This window comes from Giraffa tippelskirchi, chromosome 6 (genome assembly GCF_054371585.1).
Source record: "Giraffa tippelskirchi isolate mGirTip1 chromosome 6, T2T-mGirTip1v1.2.pri, whole genome shotgun sequence".
NCBI classification, from domain to species: domain Eukaryota; kingdom Metazoa; phylum Chordata; class Mammalia; order Artiodactyla; family Giraffidae; genus Giraffa; species Giraffa tippelskirchi.
In genome coordinates, this window is record NC_137280.1 from 158708566 (window position 1) to 158728793 (window position 20228).

At 45.3% G+C, this 20228-nt stretch overlaps 1 long non-coding RNA gene across 1 annotated transcript; it reads right to left on the bottom strand.

Moving 5' to 3' along the window:
* Positions 1-5280: 5280 nt before the first annotated feature.
* LOC145508939 (uncharacterized) lies at positions 5281-15052 on the bottom strand. The gene is made up of 4 exons (XR_014055702.1): positions 14528-15052; positions 11997-12124; positions 10043-10092; positions 5281-6563 (listed from the first exon to the last, which is right to left on the bottom strand). It is a non-coding gene; the product is annotated as an uncharacterized LOC145508939 (long non-coding RNA).
* Positions 15053-20228: the final 5176 nt, after the last annotated feature.

The window sequence follows — 20228 nt, forward strand, 5'->3', positions numbered from 1 at the left end:
CGCGCGCGCCGGCGCACCAGCTCGGGCAGCTCAGGCAGCCGGTCTCCCGGGAAACACCAATCAGACGCCCGCTTTCAGGCCCTGGCCGCGAGCAGCCGCAGCTGCAGGACTCTGGCTGCGGGCGGTCACCGGGAGGCGTCGTGCTGCCCGGCGGCCGGCCGGCCGGCTGCCTTCGCCGCCGCCACTGCCTAGCACGACCACTTTCGCAGCCAGTCACAGAGTCTGCTGTCTCCTCTGGCGTGCACCGCCCACGCCAAGCACCTAGCGAGGCGGTGGCTAAGCCTGGCTATTTTTAGATCGCAAGAATACGTAGGGCTAGAGCTCGGCTTAAAACCCAGTTCAACCAACCAAGCACAGTGATGTGCTTGTCTTTGAACAAACATGCCTCAGCACTACATTATTTCCCTGAATAAAGTCGATTATCTTCACTTTTTAAAGTCCTACCCTCCTGTGGTCTGGCAGTTGGCTGCAAAGCAGAAAGCCACAGGCTCCCACCTCAAAGACGGTCATCACCTTTCTAAGGAAGTGCACTAAGTCGCGGCCCTGATCGAGGGTGAACAGATATTCCTTAGCAATCATAGCTATATACTTTTCGTTTTCATTCACCATCTTTAGAATTAATTCCACAATAAAATTGAACAATTCCCAGGAGGGATGAAATAGATTTTCAAAGCAGATGAGAACAGAGGTTTCTGCTGACTTCTGTACTAGGGTAACTTGTGCTAAGAAACCATTGAACACAGAAACAGGATAACAAGGCCATCCATTAAAATCTGGAGACACTGAAGAACAACCTTACATGCCCCATCGCTGTAGGACCTGTTTAACTGTCTCAAAGTACCAGTGTTAAAAACAATTGACCCAGTATTATGGATGTCTTTTTACTCAGCAACTTCTAAAGGACACCTTGCTTCCTGTTGCCCAATTCACCACCTGCACCCCCAGCACCCTTCCAAGTGCAGCATCATATTATGGTGTGTTTTACTGTAACTAATTAGGGAAAAGCCAAGTCATAGCAAGACACAGTGGGGAAAGGTTATCAATATTCTTATCAGAATGACATTTCCAGAGATACAGATCCACAGGAAAAAAAAAACATACATAGTTATACACTCTCTTTAATACATTTTCTAGCCACATTGGAAAATAAAAACTTTGGCTTCATCTCTCCATTTTTAAAAAAACAAATTTCATTAAATTCTAAACTGTCTTGAACTGTTCATATGTAGTCTATGAATAGGAAGAACGTTTATGAACTTGAAATGTACTTATCCTTATCTCCTGCTATTTAAGTGGTTTCTTAATTTTCATCAAAGGCTACACGAATCAAATTAGCATTTCATATTTTTCCAAATAACAAAATTATTTTAATTTGAAAAATAAACACAGAGCACAAGTAGAAGAAATTTAGTGTTTAAGAAGATTTAAAGAAAGGCCACTTGGGGAAAATAATTCATTTTGACTGTAAATAATGCATTTATCTCATTACTATGCACATTAATGGTAACTGCACTAGGGGGCTGATACTGGTAAGTATATTCATTCATATCCTGCAAGGATATTGCAGAAGTCTTCCCATATATCTTTTTTTTATCTCTAATTTCCATCCTTCTTGTTGTTTTGGATCTTTCTGTATGACTGGTTTTATGTTATATCCTCTATAATTCTATTATTGAGTGACTTTTCATTGTTAATTTTCTGGTATAAAGTAGGACATGGAAAATAAGTTGGTTGTATCTTTATATTTACTTTTACAGGTGTCATTTTATCAGCCTATTTCTAAGTATTTCATGAAAAGATTTTAGATGTCAAAACCTGCAGTTAACGTTCCTATTTAGAAATACACAAAATAATACCTTTGACGTCGGCAACTCAGATGTATTATTCAGCAAAACAGCAATTACTCATTGTTTTGCACTTACATGTTAAGAACTATGCGACACTTGGTGACACAATAATAAAATTGCAAAGTCAATTATATTTAAAATAGACATCCTAATAAAACATACACAACCAACTCCTTTTACTCTTTTTGAATTGTTTTGTTTCCTTTTTCTGACTATTTACAGCCAAATAGATTGTGTGAACCTTAAACCTAAGTATAATAACTGATTCACACACATCTTGAGAAAAGAAAAGTACTGGGGAGGGGAAGTAATGTAAAAAGAGGTGGATTCCTGAGGGCACCAGATTCCAACTAGGGAGGTGCCAGAATGTCATATATTTTTGGAAATGCACATCTCTGATGTTCTTTTGCTATGTCAATCATAGTGGCAAACTTGAAAGAGCAATGTCTGCCAAAATTTAAAGCACAATTTAAGCTAGATCCACACCAATAATTCTAAGCAGAACTAAAGCAATAAAACCCAAGCAGTGTCTTTATATTTAAGAAACCAGGCTTTCAGGTGGGACTAGTTGTTTGTTTTATTCTATTTTAATTGCACAAGAAGCATTTTTGTAACTTGAACTTCCCAGTAATGAATTCCACTTCTGAACCCAGCCTACAGCCTAAATTGAGGTTCCCACCAGAAAATTAAAATGTTTGTCTGGATAAAATAACTTCTAAATGAACTCTCTATTTCTTTTCGTTTCTTTTTGTATTTTCTGCAATGTAGCCCCTCGCAATGATATTAGTTCTAGTGTGGGAAAATATTATAATTGAGATCTGGTAAGTTATTTGCAGACTTCAAGTTTTTCTTTACACTGTGCTGACATTTAGTACAGCCCTGGTGAGGAAAACAATACTACCATTCATAGCTCTAGACGTAGATTTCAATCGACTTAAGCGGGCACAATGAAACTTGGTCATTCACTGGTTACCCATATTGTGTTCTCAAATTTTCTCTCAGCAAAAGTATAATGACTCAGTATTGTATGGTTGCATAGACAAGGGCTCGGAACAAGAGACACTAGTTTTGTCTGACGGTGTGAGAAAGTCGTGAAGGGATCTTTTCTTCCAGATGGTGTTAAATTCAGCTGCCTTTTTAACATTGGCCTTGCACAGCAATCTGCTGCTCCCCTTTCACAAAGACTGAGCTTGGTTCCCACTAGTTAACATGCATGCTCACGCAACCTGCAACTTCACTCCAACTGTTTTACAATGCAGTGGTATGCTAAATAAACTTGATCCTGTTTCTGCCAATGTTAAAACTAGCTTTCAAAGAACTACTTAACTGATATTTACACTTCTTTTGACTTAAATGTACATGCCTTTGGAATATTTCAGATTTCAAAGAAATATCACCTTATTATAAGGTCATTGTAGAGATTACCTCGGACACCCTTCAGACCCATGCTCAGATACAGTACCTCTCTTCAACACACACAAATAAAACAAAATGTCAGAAGTTTGATGTGTAATAGAAAAAAGAAAAATTGGGACATGTTGCAGCAAGAGCAGTGGAACAGCAAAAAATAAAATGAAAATAATAACATTGAAATGTATTTTTATTGATCGATAAGTCATGTAACATTAGTATGATACAAAGCAAGTTTGATATGACAATGGCAAACACATAATTATAATATTGTTTATTTTCCTTAGATGTTATATTTAACACATTTACATAAAAGACCAAGACGTAGGCAAAAGCTTCAGTAATTTGACTCCATTGAGTGCTTTCAGTAAACAATAGGTTTCCCCAGCAAACATCTTATTGCCTTAATTGAACCTCCTTGAGAAAGAAAACCACACACTTTGTAATGTAAATGTTAATTGTAGTAGACAATGGTTCTAGGTAAATAGCACCCCTGGACATGAAGTAAATGAAAGGAATACAGGCACTTAACAATGAAAGGTTGTTTGCACAAACAGTGCTTCAAATGTAAATAAACAAGGGTCTTCTCAACGGTCACTACAGTAGTAAAACTTTGGCACGTGTTCAGCAGCCAAATTGAGAATTTACATTAATAAAGTCTCTCAGAGTTTCTAACTGAAACTAACAGTGGTTTTACAGGCTTCACCAGTCTGCAGTCTTGTCAGGATTTGAAACTACAAAGGAAAATGTAATGCTTTTGAAGAAAAAACTGTATGTTTGGGATTTGGGATTGCTAGTAATCCAGGCCACACGGAAGGTAACAGGTCATTCCAGACATTTTGTAATGCAAGGTTTGTATTTATATTTAAATACCTATACAAATGTTTGCTTGGTGACATGTGGAAAAATGTAAGGATTTCTCTAAAAGATTACAGGCGGGACCTCTAAAATGCCAAAGTTTCTCCTAAGCAAAGTCATTTTTAGATTTAATGAAAATGGCTGTTTAGAACACATTTAGCTGGTTCTATATCAGAATAAACTTTTATTGTGTTGTAATTAACACTCTTCAGGTTGAGGATTTTGTAGTTTCACTCCCCGTGCATGCCTACTAGCATAATCAGGCCAAGTTCCTAGATACATAATGTTCAGAGGTAAACAGCCTGATGAAGTGATCATTAACATCTGTTATAGAGATACATATTTTTAAATATAACCCACCCCAAACAAAAGCCAGGAAAGGTGGTCAGCAGGCCAAAACGAGGGACTGAGAATTTGACATGAGGGGCAGGAAGTAATGGCACTTTGGGGGGAACTGTTTTCTACTAGCTTTCCTTACATATTAAAAATCTCAACCGAAGAAAACAGCCAGACTTAATAATGGCCAGATTAAACAGCGATTATAAAATTAACAGAAGCAGACAGTACGCAGCAGCTACAGACCAGTTGGCGCTGCCATTTGGGAGGCTGCAGATGGCTGTGGGTGGGAAATGCCTCTACTTTCTTAAGCGATGGAGATGAGTATGGTGTGTGCACTTGATGTTTTTTTCATACCCCCACCCCCCAGCAGGGCTGTCTGTCATAGGCTGCCGGCCCCGCTTTACCACTTGCCCCCGAGCGTGGGAATCGGAGCGTCCCGCCGTTCACATCTCCCGCATTCCGTTTAGTGGAATCAATTAGGCAAGACAGACCCTCAGATTCCCCACCCCCTTTCCATTTTTGTCAGGTCTATATACGTCCTAATTATTTCAGTTTGGGATGCCAGAGCTGTTTCCTGGATAGACCTGATCATCCTTAAACAAAAAGAGAGGAGGCGCACACGTGGGTTGTGGCGTAAATGTCACTTTCATTTCCAATGCTAGGCGCAGAGTAAGACAGAACATTTTTTTAACACTTTGACAAGAGGGGAGGCGATCTCGTCTCCATCATGTCTTTCTGCTTCAGTAGCTTCCTCAAGGAAACCCTCTTGGAACAGAGAAGCATCTGTCCTTGTATTTTGAATAGAAGAATAAAAATCAGCCTTTACTTTTTTTTTTTTTTGCATTTTTCCTCCTAGCTCTCTGTACTCAGTATCCTCAGTAGATACAAATTATTAACCTTCCAGCTCTAATTTCATATAATTTGACATACAACCCAAATATATGCAATTTCCAAGCATAATCTTTAAATTTTTCAGGGGAGGGGGTCTCAGAAGGGAACAGCCTAAGTCTACATTTATATGGAATCATTTGCAGACTAGGTACCAGACATCTCTACAACAGCTTTCCAAGAAAAAAAAAAAAAAAACCTCCATATGTAAACTTTTGCCTTAAAGTAGGACAAACTACATGTGCCCCTTTACTCGTTAGCACTATACAAGTCTCCTTTGCAGCTCCAACAACCTCTAGCAAAATATCTCCACCTTTATGTTTTGGCACACGTGTGTTGCTTAGTCTCCTCTCATCCCACCTTTCACCATAAGGCAAAAACGAACACAAAAGCAAAGTTAGATTCAATAAGTATTCCTGACCTTTCTGGTTTTTACTGTCTCTTGGCTGTAGTTCGTTCTCACACGCTCCCCGGCGATGGTGAAGGAGTTTTTACTTTCGGTTATCTAGCTTTATGAAGACCAATACACTCATACAGCTAGATAACCAAAGATAACAACTCGCTTCCCTCACAGCCTCTGTCTTCTTCGGCCCATACTCCAGGTCCGGATCTTCCTGGCAGTACCGGAGAGTAGTCCTCCAGGACACTTTGCCGCGCAAAAGATGCCTCCTTGTATGTAAATATGACCTGGTTTCTGTTTGTGTGTGCGGCTAAAACATCCAAACGAGAGCTGTTGCTTTTCAAAGTTTATTCCAAACTTTTTTTTTTTTCCTTTCAGCAGGTAATCTCCGGCAGCGTTAGCCAACAATTCATCTATCAATATCAGAAAATAAAACCAGCTATTACGGTGCAGCAAGCGGTTACGAGTGAGCAGCAGAATCAGTCCCTTCACAGGCCTCTATTTGCATTGTAAATTGCTTCATTCTCACGCAAGACTCTTTAGCCTCCCTCTATAGAGACGGATAAAGCCAACGGCAATTTCCAGCGCAGGTTAAGGAGGAAGGAAAAAAAATCCCATTCTATAGAAGAAGTGACAGCTGATTCAAGGATCTGCTCCGGATCCTTTTGGGGTAGGCACCATGAGCTTTTTTACCAAGCGGTGGCAGCTTGATTGCACATATCTTGTGAGTGTGTGTTTTAGGGGGAAGATCCTCGATTTCACAGGGCTTCTAGGCTGGGGAGGAGAAGATGCCGTCTTGCTGGCGTGCTGCTGCCCCGGGTCTGAAAGAAGGAGAAAAGGGCCATCATTGGAGGGGCTTTCACTGCCAAAATGTGGACCAGCCCGGCAAGGTCAAAGGTTCGAGACCGCGGGAGACCAAGGTAATGATGATGTCATGAGAAATCTCAAGTACATGGTTATTGATATGCATCAGTGATCATCCAACTGCCCCACGTCTGCTGCCCGAGCAGAGGTAGCGGCAGCAAAAGCGGCGGCGGCGGCATTGCCACAGCCCTGTTTTTTCAATCAACAGCTCTTCCGCTAACACTACCGCCTGCTCCTGGAAAAGCAACCCGCGGCCTTTTACCTCCTCGGTGCTAGTGTAGATCGCTCTAATATCCAAAGACTGGAAGAAATCTCTCTCTAAGGACAGATAAAAGCGTTTCAGATCTGGGGAACGTCTTTACCTGCGTTTCTCTTCTGGCAGATTGCATGGGCAGGCAGATGGAAGGCACTTTGCGATTGCTTAAAGCAGGGCCTTGCTTTCTGGGGCTGGAAATCAGATCTGTATTACGCAGTGAGTCCATGTGTGATTACATTGACAATTTGCTCTGGTGGTGTGTTTTTAATGGCTTCACAGCTCAGGCATGTTTTGTATCTATGTACCGTGGCGATAGGGCATCATATTTTGTTCTGTAAGTTCAAAGTGAATGCTCTAAGCAAGCCGACTTCATCCTGGATTTTTTTTAAAATACTCTGTATACAGGGTGTGCCTTAGAACGTAGAACAGGTAAAAACTGCAGCAATAGTTTCTAATGTTGTACACAACTCTGCTGTAATAAAAATGCTGAGGCTTTGTCTGTGGTTTCAAACATTAATTTTCACACAGAAGGGCAAAATATACTAGTCTTCCTTATGAAATTATTTTTAAAAGGATTGTTACCTCATTAAAAAGACAGATAAGACACCTGGACCTTAAGAGCATAACTCTACCCCCCTTCCCCTTCCCCACCCCCTCCCTTCTATCTAGAGAGGAATTTTGTTTAATTAATTAATTAGCCTCATTCTTTTCCTTAGGACTTTTCCAAGTGTGAATATGGCCACTTAAAGACCTCTTCTTCTCTCTTCTCCATAATGGGAGGTCTATGTCTAATGCATCTATGATATGTACAATTCTAATAGTCAGATGTCCCTCAACAGACATCTGTCCACATAAGATGCATATTCACCATGGGTGAACTTTATGGACTGTTATGAGTTATGCTTGGTGGTGTTACTATTCTTTAAATATATGCTACATGTAAATGTCATAAATCTTCATATTCATTTCACACATCACTAGTTTATCACAATACTCTCATTTTTATAGGTTTACTATTTTCCCCATCACTAAAACACTTTCATAATTAATATACACTCTCATTAATTCAGTAATTTATTCATTTAAGACATGAGTGTGAATATGACTATCAAATTACACACAGAGTTCACATATGCAAAGCCTATAGAAAAGACCGACAAGAAAACCAGAATTGCTAAGAAAAGCCCCCAATTAAGAGTTCAGACAACAATATTACACCAATTAAATATGTAAGTTAGTAACACAGATGCCAACTTTCCCCTAGATTTTTTAGTAATTTACTTTTTTGGTAAGCATTCTTGTCCTGATTATTTAGAAAAGACTAAGCTATGGAAATTGCTCATCTATTCTCTTTATCAAATTTTGGAACAGGAAGTACAATCAGAAATGGCTGCACTGGGTTATATATAAGACATGCATGCAAACTAAATCAGAGAAACACACACCCATACAGTTACTATTCCTTCTTGAACTATGAGGCACAACATAAACTGGAGAAAAACTAAATACATCACTGAGGCACATGACATTTTTGACATTATGTAAAACCCCAGTGAGCTTTACTTCCTTGGAAGATGGAGAGTATTTTGGCCTTGATTTCCAAGACCTAGAAGCAGAATCATTAGTAATGTGGCATGTACTACATAAAAGAAGCATATGATCAGATTACTTCAATTCCTTAAGTCAAAACCCCACCAAATGTCAGTTATTTTTAGAATATCTCTTTGCTTTCTATATGTCTGGGTGGGGGTTGGTGAAAGTAGAGAGATGGAATGCATGTGTGTCTGTGTGTGTATCACCACCATATTTGTGTGAATTTGCAAATGAATATAATTATGCTGCCACATTTAACAATTAAATGCATTTTTAGAACCCAAGTAACTATCATTAAAGCCAAGACACTGAACATCTGAGATGCTTCTACAATTAGAAGCTATAGAATATACTGTCTTAAAACAGCATCTTCTGTGGCAATGCCACATAGTCATATCAACTAACTCCAGGACTGGCCCCTTGCCTGTCACATATATTGTAGATCATTTGAGAGTGCTCAAAAGTGAATTTATCCAACATAATGATTATGGAAAGTCTGTTCACTAGCCATATATAGCTAATTAAATATTTTACCTCTCCATCATCTTTCAAGGTATGAAGAAATAAAAAATACATAGCAAGACTTAACACTGAGCACCTGGTTATTCTGAATATTGCCAAGGTTTATCATATTCATTTCAAAAACTGTATGACTATATAGGATGTGAGAGACGTTGAAACAATTGTGCTATTCTAAAGATTTCTAGCAATGTCTGCCACACATTGTTATGAGCAACTATTAACACCTACATGTTTTTATTTCAGTTATTTTTGCTTTTCAAAAAGCTATTTAGCTGAGTTACAGAATACCTTTTTGAAATCTACATATTGAAGGATATACTGAATTCATATGGCTTGCCTACTCATTCTCTAATAAATTCCCATTAATGACCAGTAGATTGGGACGTGATTGTCATGCTTGTTTTCTAATCTTTTTATAGGTCTCCAGATGGCTGAAACATGAATTGAAACATCCTGGTTTTCTTGGGAATAAACAATCTCTGCTTAAGTTAAAAGTGGAAAGTTATGATTTTCCACATATTTAGATCAGAATTATGCTATTCCACAAATGCAAATACATCAGGTCTGCCACTAATATTTAGAACACCTCTCTGAATCCTATTCTGATCTCTGCAGAGTATATAAAGAAATTGGCCTATCACTGAAATCCCTTTTTAATATTGAGTTTGTATGATTCTCATGCATGTAAACCACAGTCCACTAATATAGTCAAGGCTACCATTTTCCACATAAAAGCCATTTAATTTATAGTGATCTGTACAGTTTAGGCAAGGTACTTGACTGGCTTACTTTCTAATAAAAGTGTCCTATTATTTCTTCTGTACACTGAGTTTCTTTTTTATTAGCAGTTAAGGTTATATCTGCATTATCCTTAATATATAATATAGACAGGAATACCTAACAGGAGAAAACTGCACATATGGAAACTTATATATTTCTGGAATTGTTTCTATCACAAGAACTGGGAGATATGCAATACACTGCAGGTCTGCCACCCAGTAAATAATATCCTATTTCTATTTTGCACATCACTTTAATTTTATCAAATGTAAAATTTTAAATTACCTTTGGTTGGTTGGATTGTCTATTCATTTTATGCTTCTTTGTAGTCTCATCTGAAAAACAGTCAAGAAAACAAATGATCACAGTTTTATATATACATACACATACATATATAAAATCATGCCTAGCTACGGTTTCATTTAAAGTATTGCAAATACCATAATTCCTTAAAATGCCAAGAGATTCCAGAAAACCCCAGTATAATATATCCTGTGCTTCAGCACCCACAGGGTTAAATATGCTAATTTGCATTTAAATGGAGACATGCATGATAATGGCAATGCAAAATATGCAGAATCTGGAGGGGTTTGGGAAATTAATTTTTTTCTTTCTTTTATTTTTAGCTTAGAAGAAAGAGGGACTCTTCAGAAACATTTGGGATTTGAACACTGTAACCTGCCATACAAAAGAGGAGGGAGAGTTCTTCCATGTAAGAATTTAAAGATTGGAACAAAGTCATATTTTTTAAAATGTTTAAGGCATTGAATTTCCAGCCTTTCAAACAATGGGAATCCCTGGATAAATATCTAATCCATTAGAAAGATGCAAATAGTTTACTGTAAGGCCACAGCACGGTGAGATGTGCATTCATATCTATGGCTCCTGATTGGCTATTTCCTCCAATAAATCAATGAATAATGTAAAACCTGATTGCTGTAAAGTCGTGGATTTTTTTATTCCCTTCCCCCATCCCCCACGACTCAATATTCAAGAAGTCTTACACTCCCCAATATAGGTGCTTTCCTTTTATGATTTTTTAAAAATGCTTACTGTTATTTTGGAGAGGTGGGGTGGGGCTACTGGTTTTGCAAAATGAAAGTACAGCGCTGGTTCAATTATGCTGACTTTGGGAGCTCATCTCTCTAGACAGTGCCCTAATAACTGGTGCCAAGGTGGGGAAGGAGTGTGGCTGGCAGAGGTAGGCACCACCGATAGAAGGAAAGGGGATCCGACGCAGCCGTTCTAGGCCCAAGGCAGCCACAGCTTCCAAAGTGACCCCGGCCGGCCGTGGCCGTGACTTGACAGGGCCTCCGGACTAACTTCTCATCAATTCCACTGCTGCCATGACCCCTCAAGACAGTTCCCCATTCAAACCCTGCGGGTACATTTGCAAGAGAAAACGTCTCAGACGCTAATGCAAATACACTGCCTGGGTTCCCACCGCCCTGGGTTCCCGCAGACAATTCCAAGCCAGGGAAGGAAGGTCTCTCCTTCCTCAGCGAGGTCTGGGCTCGGAGCAAACCGCAGAGACCCACCCGTCTTTCGCTCAGACACCAGAAGAGTCAGAAGCTGAAACGCTCCAATAAGTAATCGCTATGGTTGCATCTTGATGAATCTGAACTTGGGATAACCCTGCAAAGCGGCCTCTCGCTTCCCTAAATCCAAAAGGCCGAGAGAAATGGGAAGTGGAAATCCACCGGTTCTAGTTAGCCACTGTGCATAAGTTTCCGCCAGAATCCAATCAGACCCTCACTTCATTGCCAGGTAATTGCAACTTTGAGGTGGTTAAAAGAATTATTCAAAACGCGAATCCTGAACCCAGGAACGCAAAAAAAAAAAAAAAAAAAAAAAACAATTGCACTTGGCTCTAGGCGTAAGAAGGAAAAGTCCCACTATCGACAACACAAAATCACATATAACATCCCCCTTTCCATGGCGAAAATTTCCTGGCATTCTTCTTCATCGGGGTGGGGGGCGGGCCGCGGGGGTGGTCAAGCCACTGGATAATTAACAGTCCTGGCTCAGACAACTCACAAGATCAACAGGTTTCGCATCCGAGACACACAATCAATTAGCTGAAGCAAAGCCCCGGACTGGCCCTCGGAGCGGCCCGCAGCGGGGCTCTGCTGGCCCCGACTCGCGGGCGAGGCGAGGAGCGCGGGCGCCGGGCCGCGGCAGGCACGCTGGCCCCGCGCCGCCGGCCGAGTTGCCGCCTGCGGGCCGCCGCGATACTCACTCGCTCTCTTGGCTGCGCCAGGCAGTGTTGTCCCCCAATCCAGCTGGGTAGGAATCGAGGCGCCGGCCAGGAGACAAGATCCAGAGTCACAGGGCAGCCGCAGTACCCAAACAGGCTCCTTTCAGCGTCTCCAAAAAAAGAAAAAAAAATTTTTTTTTCAGACCATCCCTCTCCTTAGCACATTTAAAACTGCCGCTCAATTCCACACGGTGATTCTTGCTTGATTGCGTCTAAAATAGTTTAAACGGATCTTCCCTCGTGGGGGGGAGAGAGAGAAAAGCGCAAAAGCCGAAGAAAGAAAAAAAAGCCAACTTTTCCCCCCCACACCAGGCACTTGCTCCCTGAGCCTCGGAGTGGAGAGTGAAGTGGTGTGTGCGAGGCTCGGCAAGTTTTTGGGGGGGCTGTCCAAGGTCTAGTCCAGCCCCCTCTGCCGAGGAGGACGTGCTCTGAAACTCAACCAATTTCCCCACTGCTTTTGTTACTGATGAACTGAAGCCCTATTGTTCATCCATTGCCACGGTCTTTTTCAGTCCCCACACTACGTTCTGCGTTGCCAGAGATAATGAATTTGCACCCAAACCTCTCACAGTCCCCTCCTGACAGACGGAACAAATTAGAAATGTCTCGTCTGAAGGAGGCAATGGCTACATTTTCCTATTGTAGGAAGCAAAGCACACATTTCTTTGGAAACTTCTTTTGCCTTTTCTACCTTTTATTTCCTTCTCTCTTTTTTTTTCCTCCAGTTTTTCCCCCTCTTGATTTCTTTAGATGCTTTTAAAAAGGATAGCCCTGTTTTGTTTTTCCAATGCACCATTTTTACGTAACTTGTGGATCTTTTCTCTCTTCCTTCCTTCTTTCCTCTCCTTCTAAGGATTCCTTTGCAATTTTATTTACAAACTTGGAGAATGACCTTTTGACTTGCCGACTTTTTTTAAAAAAAGAAAGGTCTTTTGGTTCAAGTCCCCCTTCTTTCCTTCTCCCCCTCTTTTTGTTGTGGTCTTTAAATGTGTTTGGCTAAAGACAGCAATACATTATAAAGATTTTTGTTCTTTTAAACTTCAGAGCTATTCAAAAGGTACCAGGGACGCTCCATAGGGGTTAGCTATTTGAGGAGAAAGAAAGTGTGTGTGTGTGTGTGTGTGTGTGTGTGTGTGTGTGTGTGTGTGTGTGTGTTCCAGGGAGAGAGGCTGAGAGATGTGGGAGGGTGTGGGTGGGAGTGTGCAAGGAGAGAAGGGTGGGAGCCTGGAAGGGAAGGTGGGCTTCCTGAAACGCGAGCCGGGATGCTGTCAGGGGTGTAGGCGCGGGAGGGAGGTGCAAGAATCCGTCTCACCAAGGGCTGCTTGCACCCCTGGGCCTGTTCGCGCGCCCTGGCCGCCCGCAGCCTGAGCGCGGGTGTCTGCGCGCGCGGGCGCCTGTTCCGAGCCTGCGCGCGTGCGACAGGGGGGCGGGAGGGGGTCTGTAAAAATTCAGACGAGTGGCCCGTATGTAAATGTGGCCCAAGGGGGAGCGGGGAGGAGGTAATGAGAGCCGCGGGCGCGGAGCCCAGCCGGCGGCCCCCAGCTTTCCCGCCAAGTGCAGCCGGAGAACAGACAGCCATGCGTGTCCTTGGCGGGAGGGCCCCCTCCCGCCGCGCGCGCTCGCCCCCGCGCACACGCACCCGCTCCCAGAGCCGGCGTGGGGCCCGGTCGCCACGAGCATGTCAAGAAAACAAAGCTAGGGCTGCGAGAGGTGGAACCAAGAAACCGCAGCCTCGGCGGCCCAGGGCCGGACTAGGAAGCCGGCTCCGCGGCCTCCGGTGCCGCCCCGACCTCGCCAGCCCGGAACCCAGGCCCTCCGGCCCCCCGGCTCCGCACCGCCCCCGGCCCCCGCAGAGGCCGAGGACCATTTCTCAGCGGCCTAGGACAGGGCGGCGGGCGGAGGCGGGGGCGGATGCGCGCCGGGAGGTGCCGGCGGCCCCCCGCCGGGAGCGCGAGCACGCACCCGCGGGCGCGCGAGGTCGTAGTCTGGAGTCTGAAGGCCTCCCTGCCGCGTAGCCGCGAGCCGCTCCCTCCTCGCGGAGGCCGCCGAGCTCCAAGTGAAAAGTCCACCAGGTTAAATCCCGCAAGACTGCGCCCTGGCCTGCGGCCACCGACTCGCTCGCACCTCAAGCTCCCCTCCTCCCTAGACAATGTAAGGGCCTGGCCGTACCAAGACAGCTTACTCTGATCCACACCCCCCACCCCCCTTAAGAAGGGCGTCACTCGAACTCCAGCCCCGGAGCCCTGGCCTAGATGGACCCGAAGATAAGTCCCGGAGGTGGCCGTGGAGAGACGCTGGTCTCTCGCTCGTGTCTCTCACAGCGCCTGCTTCGGTGCTCACCAGCCCAAGCACCTCCCCAACACACACACACACACACACACACACGACACTCCCATCACATTATAAAACGCACGCTCCAGGCAAGGCTGTTAATGAAGCCAACGCGCTTAATGAGTGCACAGGTAAACAGGTACCGAAACGAGAAGACCCCACCAGTCGGCTGGGCGATTTACCTCTCCCTACTGGAAACACGTGTAGTTTATCGTGTTTTAGGAGTGATTTGCTCTTGTCTGAGGTCTCCCCCTCCTCTTCTTGTGGAAAGAAGCCAAAAAAAAAAAAAAAATTCATGTTCCATTGTCAGAATCTTCTTTGTGATAAGCTACCCGAGCACTGGTCTAAAGTCTTGGGGAATTGGATTTGGTCTGTTATCTGTTGGTTTGGGTTTGTTGTTTGGGGGGTGTGCTGTTTTTCTGGGGGAAGCAAGAGAACGTGTTTGGTGGGGCTGGAGGTGTAGGACCAGAGCCTGCGGTGCGGCCTGAAGGCTGGCGAGGCTGGAAGCCGAGCTGCGGAGAAAGAAGGCGGCCGTTCGTCCTCCCCCGGGGTAGACACGCGGGCCCCCTGGGCCCCCTCGGGTCTTGAATCTGCCACCGCCGCGGCCGCCGCCCGTGCTAGCGGGCTCCGCCGGCCGCCGCTCCGTGTTTTCCCCCATCCCGGCTTCACGTTCAAGGTTTAGCTGCGAGGTCACGTCCATTGACGTCAGCTCCCTGTCTCCCCCTACGTCCGGCTACATTTACATACATCAAGGAAATTAGGGCATTAAAAAAATATGCAAATCCTGCGCGAAGAGGAGCCCGTGCATTCCTGGCGCGATCGCCTTTTATTGAAGCTTTTAATTAAAGGGGCCAGTTGGCGAGCCCCTGAAACAACCGCCAAAACCCCCAAAAGAGAAAAATAAACGCTGTAGCCTTCGGGAACGGTTGTTTCGGCTCCTGTTCTGTGGGCGGCTGAGGACCGCCGGCTGCCCGGCTCGGAGAAGAACAGGTTAGAGGAGGCAGCTCCAGCCCATGCATAATCAGGGCTCCGCGGCGCCTCCATTCTTTCCTCCTCCTCCTCCTCCTCCTCTCCTCCACCTCTCCTCCTCCTCCCGCTCCTGTGGGTTCCAGCGTGTATTATTTTTAATACTGATGCATATGTAAAGATATATTTGCATTTTTTAAATTCGTGAAAAGTTCAGGTTTATCGTTTTATTGCTTCTCTCCCCCACTTTTTTTTTTTTTTTTTTTTGGTTATCTTCTGTCTCTCTGTCTCTCTTGTCCCTTTCTGTCTCTGTATTTTTTGGCAAGCGTCTGCGGCTGTCTCTTACTAGATGATATGTACAGTTGCCTTCCTGCTTCTGTTTATTTAAGGCTCCATATATGCACACCTGTCATGTATGTAATGCCAGCTGTATAACCTCCTGGTTTGGTCATGAAAGAAAAGACACCTTCCCCCTCCCCTGACATATCCCCTTGATCGGCTGTACTGCCCATGCTCAAGGCTCAAAGTTGGATTGTCTAATTAACTTCATTATTAGCAAAACAGTTTGGGCCAATGCATTTGAGACGATGTATCTATAAAAGAAAGTGACTCCAAAGATGTCTAAAGAATTTTTGTGCTGATTAACTGAGAGGTATAGCATTCACCGCCCTATGGCTTTCTATCATTTATTGCCAAAAAAAAAAAAAACTCTTTTAAAATGTGTAGAAACAGCAACCGACAGCCTTCTGCAAGGAAGACATTTTCAACCATGTTGTATGTTGTACCTTTTCTGCTTCATTCAGAATTTACTGTTTCATTTTTATCTTAATATGACTGGAAACAAGGCATATTACCTTGATCAAAAAGAATCCTTAGTTCCTGACTTTGGAATGAAAACAAATAAAACAGTTTACTATATTAAGCCAGTTGACTTGTCCTAAAATATACAGGCCTTGAGTTAGATTTCAAGCAATGGAAATCTTATTTATAGGGTTGGATTTTTCATCCTGGCAATATGTCTATTCAGCACAATGGCTTCTGAAAAATATATCTGTATAAAGTCCACTTAAAAATTTTCCCCAAAGCTATCATTTTAAAAGGCTGAATCCATAATTGCATAGTCACAAAGAATAGCAAAAGGCATACATGCAGCTTATTCAATTAAACAAGTCCGAGTACATGCACAGGTAATTAGTTGTCTTATGAATGACTTACCTGCACAGATACTCAGGGTAAGACTCACCCTCTCCAATGGCTTTCATGTATAAATATTCATATGTGTTTCCACCCATTTTAAACCTACAGCTCTGTGCCATCTTTCATGTTAGACTATCCAGCATCCATTTTTAGCACCCTTAACTCTTAAGGTATCCCAGCCTTACCCCTGGCTGTAGTTTTTCCAAGCCTATACCAAAGTGCTCATATGATATGTCACCCAATAAAAAGTGGTCAGATGGCTACACGTAAAACATTTAAAAACGGAGATGCACTAATCCTTTAGGTTTCTCGTTGCTTTGCCGTTTTTAGCAAGATTACCGTTTCCTAAAGTACATTTTCAACACATTTTATGAATAATTGCAGGTATTCCACAACCGGTTGCAGAATTGCCAGTTTCTTGGGGGCAGGGGTGGGGGGCACCAGGCTGTGTGAAACAATTTGGCAGGTTAAGTGTCTCTTCGAGTTTGGCTGCAATTCAATCGTGCGCGGCGGTTTGTTCCTACCTGGACTCTGGCACATACCTGCCCGCCTTTATGCAGGGATCAGGACAAACGTATCAGCCACGTCGCAGGGCATACAGTGGCGGTGCATATATTTAGATGGTGGTAGCAAGGAACGTGTGCATGTAGGGATGTCTGTGCATGCATCTGTGTACAGACGCGCGCGCGTGTGTGTGTGTGCGCGCGCGCTCGCGCTGTGTGACAAGGGACACAGAGAGGTACACCTCTTATCTCTGATCTCTCCGTAATCTCCTTTTCTGTTTCTAATCTCCCTTATTGGCGCAGGGTAGGAACCTGAAGCCTCTGAACCGTCACCGTCACTGCCGTGAGCGCGCTGTGGCTTACCCCAGGGGCCGGCGGCTCGGTGGCTCGCTGGTTCGGTGGATGTCGTGGTGGAGGGTGGGTCACGCCGCTGCCGCTGCCACCGCGGGTCCGGGTGCTCTGTCCCAGCCCGGCAGCGGAGCGCGCGGTGCCGGAGCCCCCTCCCACCCCGCCCTCACCCCCATCCTCCCCTCCCCTCTGCGCCTCCTCTCCTCCCCGCTCCCCCCTCGCCCGCCCCGTATTACCATATGGAGGCCGAGTCCTGCGAATCACAGCAGCAGCGGGCGGTATTTGAATAAGCCCCGCAACCCGCACAGACCCCTACTCTGCCGCGGGCAGCGTGCCCAGCACCGAGGGCCAACATTCCGGCCGGTAACCTGTCAGCCGCTGACACCTCCCCAAAGTGCCCCGGGCGCGCGGGAGGGAGGGTATTGGGCCTCCCACTCGCTACTTTCCTGTTAACTTGGCTGATAGGATCAGACAATAAATAAGGGAGGGGGGAGACAGAGAGAGATACACGCGGAAAAACGGGGGGGGGAGGGGTTGGAGGGGAAGTGGAGAAGGGTGAGGAAAGAAGAGAGGCGTTAGGGGGAAGGGGCGAGAGACAGGAGCTGAGAAAAAGACGGGGAAAGAGCTCAAAGGATTGAGTGAAAGAGGGAGTAAAATGGGGAGGGAGTGGGGAAACAATGGGAGGGGGAGAGAGGCCCAAATATCCGAATTTGGACTTTCCGAGCTAAAAATACCACCTCACTGAACTTCGCAGCCTCCAATTAGACACGTGTCTCCCCCTCCCACGTCACCGAATGATTAATTTACCATCTCAATCAGAAATAATTATTTAGAATTGTATAACAGATACAGGATTTAACCAAAGGAGCCAATTTGGTGAGACACAGCACACGGCATGACATTTAAAGATGATGTTGGCCACCTCACATTAAAATTTTAAGGCTTGCTTTGAAGACTCAGACACTTGCCCAGCCTTGTCTTCTGAGGTGGCGAGAACGAGGCCCAGAGGCAGGAACAAGATGTTTTCCGAAATGTTTTGGACTTTGAGAATTTTTCTTTCTTTCTCTTTGGCATTTGATTGTTACGTTTTTTCTTCTACACGAATCGATTGCGTTTACCAAAAAAAAAAAAGTAAAGTGTGGGTCTTAAAATTTTTACCGCAATATATCCCCACATCTTAACTGAGGATATGGTTTTGAACATTGGTTTAAATACATAGCCAGTTCTATTTTGCATACAAATTCTGTCAATAACTTGATATTCCGAACATAGCGTTTTCAATACGGTTTCCCCCCTCCCTATCTTCAAATCAGAGCAATGATTTCCCAGTACAAAATAATCGTAATCATAATAAAATCTCCAGTCACCTAGAGGATGTACCCATTGTAAATATCCCTCTCGGTATTCGGAAGCCAAAACCCCCCTCCTTTTGAGACACACACACACACACACACACACACAAACGCTTCTGATTAATAATCTCTCACGCGGCACACGGAGGCCGAAGGCAAGGAGCCGCAGAATGCCGGGGAAGGGCGCAGAATTTTCAACACTTAGTATTTCAATACAGATTCCAAAGATATGCTAACTGCTAGGTTTCCGAGGGGAAATAATACTTGGCAAGCAATGCTTTCGGAGAAGATGAGCACCTCCAAATACAGACTCCTTCCTGGGGCGGGGGAGGGGGGGCGGTCGCGGTTACCCTGCATTTCTGCGTACAGAGGTGCGTTAGTTAAAGATGGGTATAGGTAGGGAGCTCACACATGTGGCCAGGCCCAGGTTTCTTTCTTTTTTTCTTTTTAAGGCGAGAAATGGAAACTAATCCACTCTTTCTGTGGCTGCCTCCCCCGAAGCTGGGATTTCAAGCCTCTCTTTTATTTTTAAAGCCAGTGGGGAGCCCCAGCTGAAAGCCCGGCCTGGGATTTTCACCAGCGCTGTCCCAGTGCACGTGGAAAGAAGAGAAAGGAGGGAGAGCTGGTGGCTTCGAGCCGCTTCCGTCGGGGCCTTGCGTTTCGCCCCCATCGGAGCCCTCTCTTCTTTCTCTCCCCCGAAGGCGCTCCCTGAGGCCCGCCGGTATCTCTGCGGTCGTGGCCAGGTGAGCGAAATGACGGTCCCCGGGAGGAGGGGCGCAGCGGCCCTCTCTCGGGAGCGCTGGTGGGTCTGTGAACCCGCCCGGCGCGGAAGGCGGAGTGGCTCGGGGGGTCCAGCGCGGGGCTCCCGGCTCCGGCCAGCAGGGGGACAGCGACACCTACTGGCCGCACGGGCACCGCGTCGGGGCCGTCGGGGCGGCCCTGGGATGCGGGTACCCGCTGGCGTGGACTCCGGATGCCGAAGGCATCCGCGCCCCTGGCTCGGCCCCGCCCTCGAGGCCTCGCCTGTCCCCCGGGGAAGGCAAAGCCTCCGCTTCTAGAGAACCCTAAGGGCTGGTGGGGCGCAGGATGGGCCTGCACCCTCGCGAGGGCACACGCGCCCTCCAGTCGGAGGGTCTTTCTTCTAGGGAACCCGGGGGAACCCGTAGACACCGTTGGCCACCGTCTCCCGGTTTTAGGAGACATCCAGGCGAGGCTTGGAGCCCTGACCTCTCCCAGGGTTCATGACCCAGGGCCTCTTCTCCATCGCCCCCGTTACAGTGCTGACTCAAGATGGTATCTTTGCAATTAGGAACCAGAGAGCGTTCATTAGCCGCCCTTAAGAAGGGAAACGTAAGCGTCAAGGACACGAACACACGCAGCGGCGGGCGTCAGGCAAGCGGCCCGGGCCGAGCCCGCCAGCTCGCCGGCTTCGGGGCCCGCCTCCGGCGCACCCTCACCGCTGCCGGCGATGGAGATTTGGTAGCTTTTCTTAAAGAATGATCATCTTAATTAAACCG